This window comes from Apodemus sylvaticus, chromosome 16, assembly GCF_947179515.1.
Source record: "Apodemus sylvaticus chromosome 16, mApoSyl1.1, whole genome shotgun sequence".
Classification (NCBI taxonomy): domain Eukaryota; kingdom Metazoa; phylum Chordata; class Mammalia; order Rodentia; family Muridae; genus Apodemus; species Apodemus sylvaticus.
The window spans coordinates 10,619,346-10,632,316 of record NC_067487.1 but is presented as its reverse complement, the minus strand read 5'-3'; the positions used below and the strand labels follow the sequence as shown (position 1 = coordinate 10,632,316).

General features: G+C 38.9%; 1 protein-coding gene across 1 annotated transcript in view; it reads left to right on the top strand.

Annotated features, from left to right (window-relative positions):
• Nucleotides 1-12,971, top strand: part of Sema5a (semaphorin 5A) — a 453,217-nt gene that overhangs the window by 352,738 nt on the left and 87,508 nt on the right. The gene's annotated exons all lie outside the window — the stretch shown is intronic.

The following is a 12,971-nucleotide window of genomic DNA, read 5'->3' as shown; positions in this document are numbered from 1 at the left end:
CCCTGGAATTGTGGATGGGAAGGACGAAGATGAAGCTTCTACAAGGTAGGATGGCTCCCATTGTGTGTTCTCTCTTAGCACCAACATTCTTGATATCTGGTGCTGTTCTGTATTCCTTGAGGTCTTGAGCATCGTGGGACACAGTGTGAGGTTCTAATCCTTTGAACCTGTGTGAAAAGTTCTAGGCCAACAATAGAGACTTAAGGTTATCCTCAAGGCCATAGGAATGTATACAACCATTCTTGAAGAGAAATCACACACTCAAGAGTTCCAAACAGCTTAGTCTGCCATGCATTATTTTATAACAGGCTTAAGGAAGCAACCCAAAAGAATGACAGAATAATTTTTCTTTTCCATTGAGGAGTTATCATTCTTCTAAATTAATGTTTCATAGGTACAAACGCGCTTAGCACAGATTTTCTTAACTATCTTAATTAACAACTAATAGGAGCTGACACAGTGTAAATCCCACCACTGGGGGTGAGGGGATAATTTAGACTGCGGTATTGTCTGGTCCATGTCAGACAAGGACTGCCAACTGGGTGGTTGTTTTGTAATTCAGATACAATAAATCCAAGGAAAGTAATTCCATTTTAGAAACCTGAATTGCTTCCTTAACAGAATGGCTGGAGCTAGATTTAAGCTGTGAGGTTAGCTGAGAGCTTCAGAAAGGATGCCCGTGGGACTCTATTAATTGCACTCTTGTTTTTAATGTAATATGCTCTTTATTCACAGGAAACTCCAGTGGTAAATTTCCTGTAAGCACCAGCTTAGATTCAGCCTACTGAAAAGGCCGCTGAAGTTTTGTTTTGCAAGGCAGTCAAATTTGCTATAAAAGAACTAGCATGGCCTTCCTCTTGTGTGTCTTGAGTACTAATGGAGTTAGGACGCTGGCTGTCCTTGCTGTTCAGATACAGGCCAAGCAGCAGTGAGGAAGGAATGATGGAAGATTCCCCAACACTGTGAACTGGGTACCAACCAGGATGAGAGACGGAGTTTGCACAACTTGTAAATGTTGGTTGCCTGGTTGGTGAGAGTTGCACCTACTGAACTGTGTGCACTTTGTCAGTATCTGCTGTGTGCCAGATACTGTTCTGCAAGCCACAAAGACTCTAATGAACAAGGTAGCCAGTATGCTGTGACATCTAAATTTGTAGACTGTTGTCGAATATAATTCTTTGAAATTAAAGACTGCTACATGAAATACATGACCAAAATTTCTCAGTTGGTGATTATATTCTTTTTAGGGAAAATATAACTTAAATCTGATAAGTGTGTTCATTAAAATCTGTTTTTTAGAGATGCACTGGCCAACAAGACCTACTTTTTTGGCCCTGAATTCCCCTTTGCTTTATAGATGTAATGCTGACTCCAAATACCAAGAACAATTTAATCCATTTGTTCAAATTTCAAGTGAAGAAAAAGAACTTTGGTAATGTATTGGTTGTCTGCCACATTGGGATGGCAGCTAGCTAAATTGATGAACTTTATATAATGATCTGTTGCTATAGCAACAGGCTGCCCAGTGAGTGGGAGAAGGTATTTCATCATTACCACACTGGTAATGCTTGGCTGGTAGCAGATGCAAATACAAAGGCTTTCTATATCTTTGCTGTAACTGGGTCGATGAGACGAACACAAAAAAATGCCTCTGAATTACAGCAACACAGAAGCAACCGGAGCTGAGTGTGCAGTGAGAAATCAAATCATTTAGCTTCCTGCTGAGTGGCTCTGGAATCCACAGTGAATCTCTGGCCATCACAGAGGGTCATTGTCCAAGGTGCGACATGCCGTTCAGAGGTTTTACTTCTGTTCTATTTGTCGATTGGAATCTTGAATAGAAAACATCCCCTTTGAAATATGACAGACTCTAGACAGAGCACAAATGATAAATTAGCGCCTATGTGGGGTCCTGAAGAACTGTACCTAGTGTTGCTGGCTGGATTATCCTTTCCTTACAAAGTGAAGGAGTGTATCCGTGTTTTAAACAGGTTCCATGTCCATCTCCTAAGCTGTTTACTACATATTAGATAAAACATGTTTATCCTGTTTTTGAAAGGATAAACCATTCTTAAAATATATTAAATTGTCTGAGTCATCTTTAATTGGTCAGGGATCAATCATAGGTGTGCTAGGATGAAGCCATTTTCACATGGAGTTGAGTGCTTTCCTGTAAGGTTTGCGCTTCTGTCATCTTATTTTCACTGCTGAATACTCTCTGATCATGGGCGAGCATGCAGACAAGCATTGCTTCCGCATGGTGACAGCCAGTGTATCGGCCTGTTCTTTTCCCTCCCTTTCCTCTCTCCAGCCTTCATGGCTTTGCTCTCTTCCTGCAAAATATGATTTGATGTTACTTGTGAAATGCTTACAAAACTAAAATTCTAGAAACTTTGTCCTAAGAAGTTTACACTAGGGCTGGGGAATTAGGTTAGCCAGGTAACAGTGCTCACTGCACAATATAGTGTTCAAATCCCCAGAAACCATGTAAAAGGCTGGGGCTGCATACACCTGTTGACACCAGTCTGCTGATCAGAAACAGGAGCAGTGCTAGCGCTGCCAGCCTACCTCTAGATTCAGGAGGAAGCCCAGTTCCTGACTCAAAAAAATAAGGCACAGTGCCAGAACAGATTACCTAAGATCCTCCTTAGCACCTGTGTGGGCCCATGTAGTTGCAGGCGTACACATACACACACACACAAACACACACACATACACACACACACACACACACACACACACCTCCCAGTCCCCTCTCTCTCTCTCTCTCTCTGTGTGTGTGTGTGTGTGTGTGTGTGTCTGTGTCTCTGTCTCTCTGTCTCTCTCTCCCTCCTTACCTTCCTCCCTCCCTTCCTCCCCCTCCCCACACAAATGAAATGCTATAAACAGAAATGTTTTTCCTAGGTTCTTCTCAGTTCACTTGTGAATGTCCATTTAGTACTGATTTTTCCCTCAAAGCCCAGAAGAGACATTAACAAAAAGGTTTGAACAACAGCATCTTCTGTGTTAATTTTTATATTTTAATCCAAATACATTATGTGTCAAAATTATACTTCTGTATATATATATATATGTATATATATATATATATATACATTTAAATATGTGATAATATGAAAATAATTTTAAAATAATAAGCTGCTTATGAGTATGAGCCCTGGGATTATACAAGGTTAAACCAATTTAATCTACCATTGTTGTCCTGAGGTTACCTTGTGCATGGTGGGTGTCTACTGTTGTGTTGTAGTGTTGTATTAAAATTTGAGTTAGAGTATTTTTTTAAAAAAAATTTGCTCTGAAAAAATTACCTGGAAAACCAGCTCTACATTTTGTGTTTCTTGACTTGTGGCGTGGATGCAGTTGTGACTGCTGAGAGCAGGAGAGTAAATGCTGCCAATTGAGGAGCTTGATAGCACCTGTCGGGCTGGCGTCCAGGGGAATGCCGCCAAGCTCCTTTCTGCCTCTGTCTCTATCCTTGCCTTGTAAATGGCTTCATCTCTGGGGTCTTCTCATAATCCCCCTCTATGCCTGTGCCATGCGTGTGCTGGCCTCTTGTTTCTGGAAGGTGACAGCCACATCAGCTGAAGACCTACACTGACCACATTTTATATATCTGTTATCTTTTAGAACAGGGTGTATCCAAACACAGCTGTATCCTGGCTCCTGAGAACGGAGGAGGGGTGCAGCTGGGTTCATGGTGGTCCCTATCTCATTAGACGTCATGCTTTCTCACCAGGGAGAGATAGTTGCAATTGATCATATTAAAATTAACTAGTGCTCTCTAAGTGAAAAAAATAGAATCTTGTTGAAACTGCTAAATCTACTTCAGCTACTACAACACTGAAAATTAGAAAAGACCCACTTCCCCCCAAAGGCAAAAATACAATTAAATCCCAGTCACTAATAATTAGCTTTTGCACATAACACCTTATGTATCAGAGGAATTGGTTACATAGAGGACATATTTTATTGTAAACTTTTTAGTATGTATTTAAATCTTCAAGCCTTTAAAAAAAAGAAACAGAAGTACTTCATTTTTGGTTTTGTTGGTAGTGGTGGTGGTAGTAGTTGATTTGGTTCTGTTGTTCTGCTTGCTTCATTTTCTCATGGTGGTGATGGGAGTTAAGAGTCTCATGGACCAGATAGGTGTGTCCTGGAGTTGGCATCATCTGAGCACTGGCTCTTCCTCTAGTGAATTCCCAAAGACAGACACAGGTCTATCAATCAGAGCTGCATCTCTGTCTTAGGTAGACACTACTTACCAAGGCTCTGCCCTCTCAGCTGGCATTGACAGACTCATCAGCCACACTGCTGCTGCTCAATCGTTCGAGAGATTCTCTGTCATCCTCCCAGTACTTTCACAACACTGTTTAAAATAAATCAAGGACGAAGACCTGGTCCATGTAAAATGATTCCAAATACTGGCTCAGCTTGGTATCTTGCCCTTTGAACTTACAAAGCCTGGCTGAACCTTGATCTCTTAAACTGCAGCAGTGGTGGTGCTATAGGCCCTGCCATGTAACTTGAAATCTTTATTTAGGTAATGGTTTCTACTTAGAGATCACTAAAGATGAAACTCTGCATTTACATTCTCCAAGAAAAAAAATGACTTCATTCCCTACATTATAGGGAAATTTTATCAAAATTTTGCATAATTTTGTCTTTGTGCATTATGGTATAAATCTGTAGCATAATGCAGTAATAACACATCATATGTCCTAGTTAGGACTACTATTGCTGCAAAGAAACACCATGACCAAAGGCAACTGGGGAGGGAAGTGTTGGGCTTAGTTAAGTCATAGTCTATCATCAAATGAGACAGGAACTCAAACAGGGCAAAACCCTGGAGGCAGGAGCTGATGCTTCAGCCATGGAGGAGTGTTGCTTATGATCTTGTTCATCATGGCTTGTTTAATTTGATTCTTATAGAACCCATGACTACCAGTCCAAGGATGGAACCACCCACAATGGGCTGAGGTCACCCCCATATCAATCATTAATCAAGAAAATGCTCTAAAGTTGGATCTTGCAGAGGCATTTTCTCAATTGAGGCTGCTGTCTTTCCGATGACTCTAGTTTGTACCAAGTTGGCATAACACTATCCAGGATGTGTTTTGTTTACTTTTTGATTTCCATCTCTACTGTTGTTTTGTGTCAGCCTTTACAGTTCATTAGGACCTGAACTATAATGGGTGTTGTATTCAGGCTGTGGACATCCGTCCTGTCAAAGCCATTCCAAAGCTGTGGTGGAGAGCCGCATTCCAAGGAAGAGTGATGGAAGCATCACTTCTAGGAGAAAGGAAAACTCTGTGCAGTGAGGAACAGATGGAACATTCTTAGGTCATGCTTGCTTTGTGCTGATGTGTCAGGTTCTGAAATGACCTCACAATGAAATGACCATCCACTCTCACAGAGCACCAGATACCTGCCTGTGGTCACTTCATTACAGGGGCTGCAGTCCAGGTTCTGGGCCTCTGACTGCATTCTCTGTCTGTGTAGCCCATACACTGTTTCTTAACCTTAGTGATTCTCCATGACTTTACTTGAAGCACAAGGCAATTGCCATGTTGTAACAAATGACTAACAAGAAATAACTTAGCAGAGGAATTATTCCAAAGATAAAATTCATCACAGCAAGGGAGATATGGAGGAGGGAGTCATGGATGGGGAAGTAGAGTGGGAAATGGCTCACTTTGCCCCTGTTTCCTTTTTATTCAGTCTGAGATCACGACTCCTGGGATGGTGCTACCCACATTCAAAGTGGAGTGTCATTTCCAGGTGAATAGCTCTAAAAACATCCTCATAGATACACCTGGAGCTATGTCTCCTAGGTGATTCCAAATCCAGTCAAATGATCAAGCATTTGTAGAGAAAGAACCTATGATTGAAAGGAAATAATACAATAAGGTTTAATATGTGATACAGGAAATGAAGCTCTCATATCGGGGAGTATATAGTTGTCCTTTATTTTTGGGTGGGGTTCTTGGCACCTGGATTTCTATTAACAGAATCAAGATATCATCATGTATAGCCCCAAGCTGTCTGTTACCATAAGCCATAGCATTGCAAGTGTCTAGAATTAATTAAAAAATTATGTATATATATATATATATATGTTCATATATATGGTTTTCAAAGATTTAATAAAATAATTAAAATATCCTAGTAATTTTATGATTATATACAAAATATGGCACAAATAATATGTATTGCATTGAATAAAATATAAAACAAAAATCCATACGTGAACAATTTTAAAACTATAGCTGGCAGCAAATATTTTTAATTACCTCTATGGATTGTAACTGTCTCCACCGGATGGTGATAGTCTAGATTACCTATGCATTCTCCCCTCTCCACACAAAGGCTAGGTGGCGTTCACAACTTGATTACCAAACTCTGCTCCTGGAACATAATTTCATTCAAACCCAATTTATCTTCTACTAAAATGCTCCATCTTGTTTTCGGTTAATCTTTGCACAGCTTGCTCAGAGGCTTATTTGTGCCAACATTTCTCACATCTAGAATTCTTTTTTGTTGTTGTTGTTTTGTTTTGTTTTTGTTTTTGTTTTTGTTTTTGTTTTCACAGATCTAAATTTCTGACATTAGACCTTCTGATTCATGGAAGTATTTGCTTTTGGTAATTGCCTATTCTGTGCATAGAATTCTTAGGTTTTTCTTTTTTTTTATTCGATATATTTTTTATTTACATTTCAAATGATTTCCCCTTTTCTAGACCCCCACTCCCCGAAAGTCCCATCAGCCCCTTTCCGTCCCCCTGTTTTCCCACCCAACCCTTCCCACTTCCCTGTTCTGGTTTTGCCCTATACTGCTTCACTGAGTCTTTCCAGAACAAGGAGCCACTCCTCCGTTCTTCTTGTACCTCATTTGATGTGTGGATTATGTTTTGGGTATTCCAGTTTTCTAGGTTAATGTCCACTTATTAGTGAGTGCATACCATGATTGATCTTTTGAGTCTGGGTTACCTCACTTAGTATGATGTTCTCCAGCTCCATCCATCTGCCTAAGAATTTCATGAATTCATTGTTTCTAATGGCTGAATAGTACTCCATTGTATATATATATATATATATATATATATATATATATATATATATATATATATATATACCACATTTTTTGCATCCACTCTTCTGTTGAGGGATAAATAGGGCTGCTATGAACATAGTAGAATATGTATCCTTATTACATGCTGGGGAATCTTCTGGGTATATGCCCAGGAGTGGTATAGCAGGATCTTCTGGAAGTGAGGTGCCCAGTTTTCGAAAGAACCGCCAGACTGATTTCCAGAGTAGTTGTACCAATTTGCAACATCACCAGCAGTGGAGGAGTGTTCCTCTTTCTCCACATCCCTGCCAACATCTGCTGTCTCCTGAATCTTAGCCATTCTGACTGGTGTAAGGTGAAATCTCAGGGTTGTTTTGATTTGCATTTCCCTAATGACCAATGAAGTTGAGCATTTTTTAAGATGCTTCTCTGCCATCCGAAGTTCTTCAGGTGAAAATTCTTTGTTTAACCCTGTACTCCATTTTTAATAGGGTTATTTGGTTTTCTGGAGTCTAATTTCTTGAGTTCTTCATATATATTGGATATTAGCCCTCTGTCTGATGTAGGGTTAGTGAAGATCTTTTCCCAATTTGTTGGTTGCTGATTTGTCCTTTTGCACATCTAGAATTCTTTGTGGGAATTTTGAAATATTTCTCTCCCAGTAGTCAAGATGAAATTGCACTTTCTCTATTTCTGGTGACACTGTGCAAACTTTACATTTTACGCCATTTCATTTTCTCTTTGCTTTTCCCTTTGTTCATTTTCTAATGTCTATGATTGTTGATGAGAAATACATGCTTTGTCGTTGCAGCAGTTCCCTTTAGCAAGACATTTTCATGGTCTGGTCTTCCATGTCTCCAATACTGATCACTAGCAATGGTGAAGATTGTTCCTATGATCTCTGCCAAGAATTCCACTGTTGTTATTAACAGGCATATCAAGGAAGATATCCGGTTTCTGGAGGTGTGGTCTAGAGACACTGCACAGTATAGTCTTTATTCCTTCAGGCTGTCACCATCTTACCTTAGTCTTAGAAATGTTCATCTCATATATAATAATTTAAATGTGTTTTTTACCTATCTGCCTTGGTTTTTTAAAATAAAAATGGAAATGCCAACATGCCTGTTTGAGTGTGTCTGCAGCGCTGCTGAATGTTCCTCTATTGAAATAATGTGACCTTTCGTGTCTTCTAACTTTATCTTGTATGCCTTATCATATGTGAGATCAGCTACTTCTATTTTCTCTCCAACCTTATTGGTACATTCCTTTTCAGCATTTCCTGTTGAGTCTGTATGTATTTTTGCCAGGGAAGTGTGTTTCTTATATAGTACTTCTTCCTAAACTAATTCCACTTAGGACCCCATTTAATTTGATAAATTTTCAAGTGACTCAATGTATAGATACATATGAAATAGATATACAAATTAAACATTCACTGGCAAGAAAGCATAAAGAAATGTGTTAGAAAACAAAGTGTGTGTGTGTGTGTGTGTGTGTGTACATATCTTTATCATTTCCACTATCTTGGTTGATATTTGATATTTCAGGATAAAGAAAACTTAACATTTTAAAATTTTAATTACTAGTTTGCTTTCATAATCATTAATGCTAAGACTAGCCATTTTCAAAAATGCTTGGAAATTCTGTCAAAATCCAAAGCCAAAATTTATTTTAAAGTATTAATAAAACATATCATCAAACTGAAAGAAAATTTTTAAAAATCAAACATTACAATATAATTCAGTGGTAAAGTGATTTGATAATTTCATGTTGAGGAATAATTCTACAAAGCTCTCAGTACTCTATTTTTATAAATATACTGCCAAGTTTCTATAAGGCAGAAAGCTTTGTATGTCCAGTCACAACACTGCAATTTGTAACATGCAGTACTCTCCAATCCTAGCAAACGTGCTTCATGCAGCACCTGTTTTTCTTATTGCATGGAGCCATGGAAAATTTAAAGTACTCAAGATAATTTAAAGCACTCAATGCTGCAATCAAACTTTACAATGTGACATGGCGAGTACTGCTAGAGATGCCTCTGATGCACTACATTGCTTGGTGGTTCTTTAGAGACATAATTAGAGGTCAATAGAGACCATTTATTAAGAAATAATTGGAGTGGAATGGAGAGCTGGGAAAAGAATCCTCTCCCAAAGCCTACATGTGTGATTCTGATGTGTGCGCATGTATGTGCACAGAGACATCTTACATTTCTTTGTTGGTGTCTTGTCAGTGCCTATATTCAGCCATACTGTGACACATAAAGACCAGTATAAACTGTAGACAACAAACAATCGGCTGGTAGTCTTATCCATTCAGCTAGACTGTGTGTTTTAACTAAATAGTTAAGACCATTTACATTCTGGGTTATTGCTGAAAGATTGTTGGCTGATTCTTTGTATTTCATTGGTTGCTTCTCTGAATGATTCAAATGCACGTTGTTGTTTTCCTCCATCCATATAAGCAGTTTTCCAATTTGCTGATTTGGTCATGATTAGTTTTTTCTTATTGTTTCTACAAAATGTATTTTTCTGTGAACCAAGATTAAAACTTTCTTTCTACTCTGTTTTTTGTTTGCTTCTTCTTCAGTATCAGGTTGGCCATGAATTGCTACAGTTTGTACTTTTCTTGAAAATTCTTTGCTCTCCATCAATTTCAATTGAGAGCACGTTGGAGGTAATAACCCTGGTTGGTAGTTCTCCGCAGAGTTTCCGGACCTGGATTTTGTTCTTCCATCCTGTGCTTGTGCTTAGGGTTTCTATGAAGAGGTCTGATCTTACCTTGGTGGATTAGTCTTCATACATTCATGGGGGTTTTCTTGTAGGATTTAATGGTCTTCCTTTATTCTACAGTTTTTCAATTTTAACTATAATGTATCATGGAGACCTAATCACATCTATTTAGTGCTCAAAGTTTTATTTATATGTAATATATCAAATATTAAAAATTACAGTTCCACTTATTTTCATGTGCTTGAAATATTTCTACTTCAATTTCAGCAACTAGGTATCCTATTTCTTCACCGAAGATTTTTACACTTGTTTTCTTGGTCATATTTCAGCGATCAACCATAATGTTGTGGTTGTGTTTATCTGTTGACTGGTTGGTTGGTTTAAGTAGGTGGTTGAAGCCGGCTACTATATCATGAATGGACAGAAGAGAGAAAGCAGCATCAATAATGTACACTATGCTAGATCATAAGCTCCAGAAATAACTCAGGAAACTGTTTTCCAGATACAACAGAGCACTGCACTTAGGAACTCATAGCAGTTGAGACAGTATACCTAAGACCTATGTCAGCTTAAGGCTAATGAAATCGTAGCATGGATGTTGTGCAAGGGAGATATGGGTGCAAAAATGCCGTCACTGGCTGAGGAGTAATAGGGAGATTGGTTTTCCTTTTATAAGATGACCCCTTTTAGATCAAGCATACTCCATAACCCACTGCCAAGAATAGTTGGGCAACACAAATTGTATTCAATGTTTAAAGATAAAAGACCAGAACTTATATTTGTGTAGGTATGCGCATGATGGTAAAAAGGTTGGATCTGGGAGGGGTTGGGGAAGAAGAGCTGAATACGATAAAACAGTGTCTGAAATTCTCAGTGGATTATTAATAATAGCATTTAAAGAGAAAATAAGATTAGTCCCTGAAAAAATAGTAATTGGGTGAAATAAGGGACAAGATTAGTGGATAAAAACCACACTTAAGGAAAAGATTGGGCAGGTGAGGAATGATATGAAGCAGGTAAGAAAGGAACACGGGGTAAGAATGGCTGCCTGATACAGCGCGATGCGAGGGCAGACTTATACATATAACAAGGATGAGAGCAAAGCCTTTTCAAAGATAAAATAAGGTCAATATAATTCTTTATAGGAAATTGAAAAAAGGGGGATGCATAGGAGGCAAAAATACAAATAAAATTAAGGTAAGTACAGGCAACTGGCGTGGCTTCTGACTCGCGCCCTGATCATCAGGTTCACTATAAGAGAGAGAGTGAGAGGGGGTGTGAGCACAGAGGAAGGGGGAGGCCCAGGCAAGGGAGGGAAGGCAGGAAGGACACGGACGTGAGCTTTAATTGTGTGACTCAGGATCCCTCTATAATTATCCTAACATGGATGGAATGAGAATTTATAAGAGACTTATCATGTTACCAGATGTTCACAGACAAGGAGAGACAGCAGAGCCCTGGGTCACAGAATCTTCTTTTACCATCTTTCACTCAAATGCTAAGAACCAATTGGCTGGAGCACTGAGTACAGGGTGTGAAAGAAACCATATGTTGAATGATTTACATCACTGATGTCTTATTGGAATCAAATATACTAAACATCTATTAAATTTGCTACTTTCTGCAATTTTGTAAGAATTTTAGATACCAATTCAGTTGACTCCAAGGTTATCATTAATTTTGACAGATTTCTCAGAGTGTTAACTGTTGATTAAGTTCTCATTTAGACCTATGTTTTTTGCACACTCTGCTAGGCACCACATTCACAAGTAGTCATGGTCAGTCTTCTGTTGGAGTCTCATCTGTCCTGCCCCTCACTGCCTCAGAAACTGGGTAGAAGGTCCAGCTTAATCACAGTGATTTTTTTAAACTATCTGAGCCATGTCACTTACCGAGGTTAGCCACACTGGCTTCTCCCCAACCTTTAACTTGAAGTGACATTCCCATGTTCCTGTGATATCCTACAGAAGAGTGGAATGTTGTGTTGCTCCCTGGGAAGCTGGCGGCTCCATCTGCCAGTGTTTTGTTTAGAACTCTCAGAGTCTTGTGGCTGAGATACCAGAACTGAAGTCACCTCTTATCTTCAACCTTCCATTGTACCCTGTGATTACTGATGCTTTCTGTTGTCCGGTGCAGGGTGAACTGAAATCACCAAAGCTGAATTTTTTCACAAGCCTATGATCCTTGGTCACCAAATCAGAAGGAAGTTTTGCTATAGAATAAAGGCTTTCTCAAAATACTCTTTCATGCTTGTGTTTTATGAGCCACGAATTTTCTGAATGGCTATTGTTGCCTGTTCTCTGGTCCACATAGACATATTCCTTTCAGTCTTCTATGTTTGCTGGATATTTTCAACACTAATATATTTAACCAGATATCATGAAGTAAAATTAAGCAGTTGTTACTGACACTGTGTATATGATATGAAGCCAGTTTTATTTTTTGGAAAAAAATGGAAATATTTCTGGTTTTCATTTTACGTAAAGCCAAACCAATATATGTGTGCCCATGTGTGTCCTCTTTAAATGAAGTTACAAAGCATAAAGTATTACCTCTTCAGTCTTTTTTCACTTATTTGGTTGAAGCTCCTTCAAGCCAAAGCTTCCGAGTTTTATTGCTGCTTTTTAAGATAAGTTCTAAAGCTGCTTCTGTGTTTATAAAATAAGAATCACTATGATTTAAAGCTTGATATCCTGGTGGGCTTATTCAGTTTGTACATTCAAGATGGCTTCAGATAGCAGGATAGTTATTGGTGGTGCTTCAAGATTTTGCAGGCAAGCAACAGCGTCCTTCAAGTTCCTGTGTATGTCTCCCCCAGAAGTGATATCTATCCCCCATGAAATCCGTGATAGTTGAGCTAAAGCAGTAGTGACCCATGACTCCATTGAAGGTTGAACAACATTTTTTACTGAAGTCACATATCACATATTTATATTGTGATTTATAGTAGTAGCAAAATTACAGTTATGAAGTAGCAACAAAAATTATTTTATGTTTGGGAGGTAGGGTCACCAGTCACCACAACATGAGGAACTGCATTAAATTGATCAAGCATTAGGAAGGTTGAGAACCACTGACTGAAAAGGCGCTTGCTTCACATCCCTCACAGCCTGTCCTCAGAGTCCGCGTGGTGCGGAGCCCCTCACCATGGCCATACTAATGCATGAA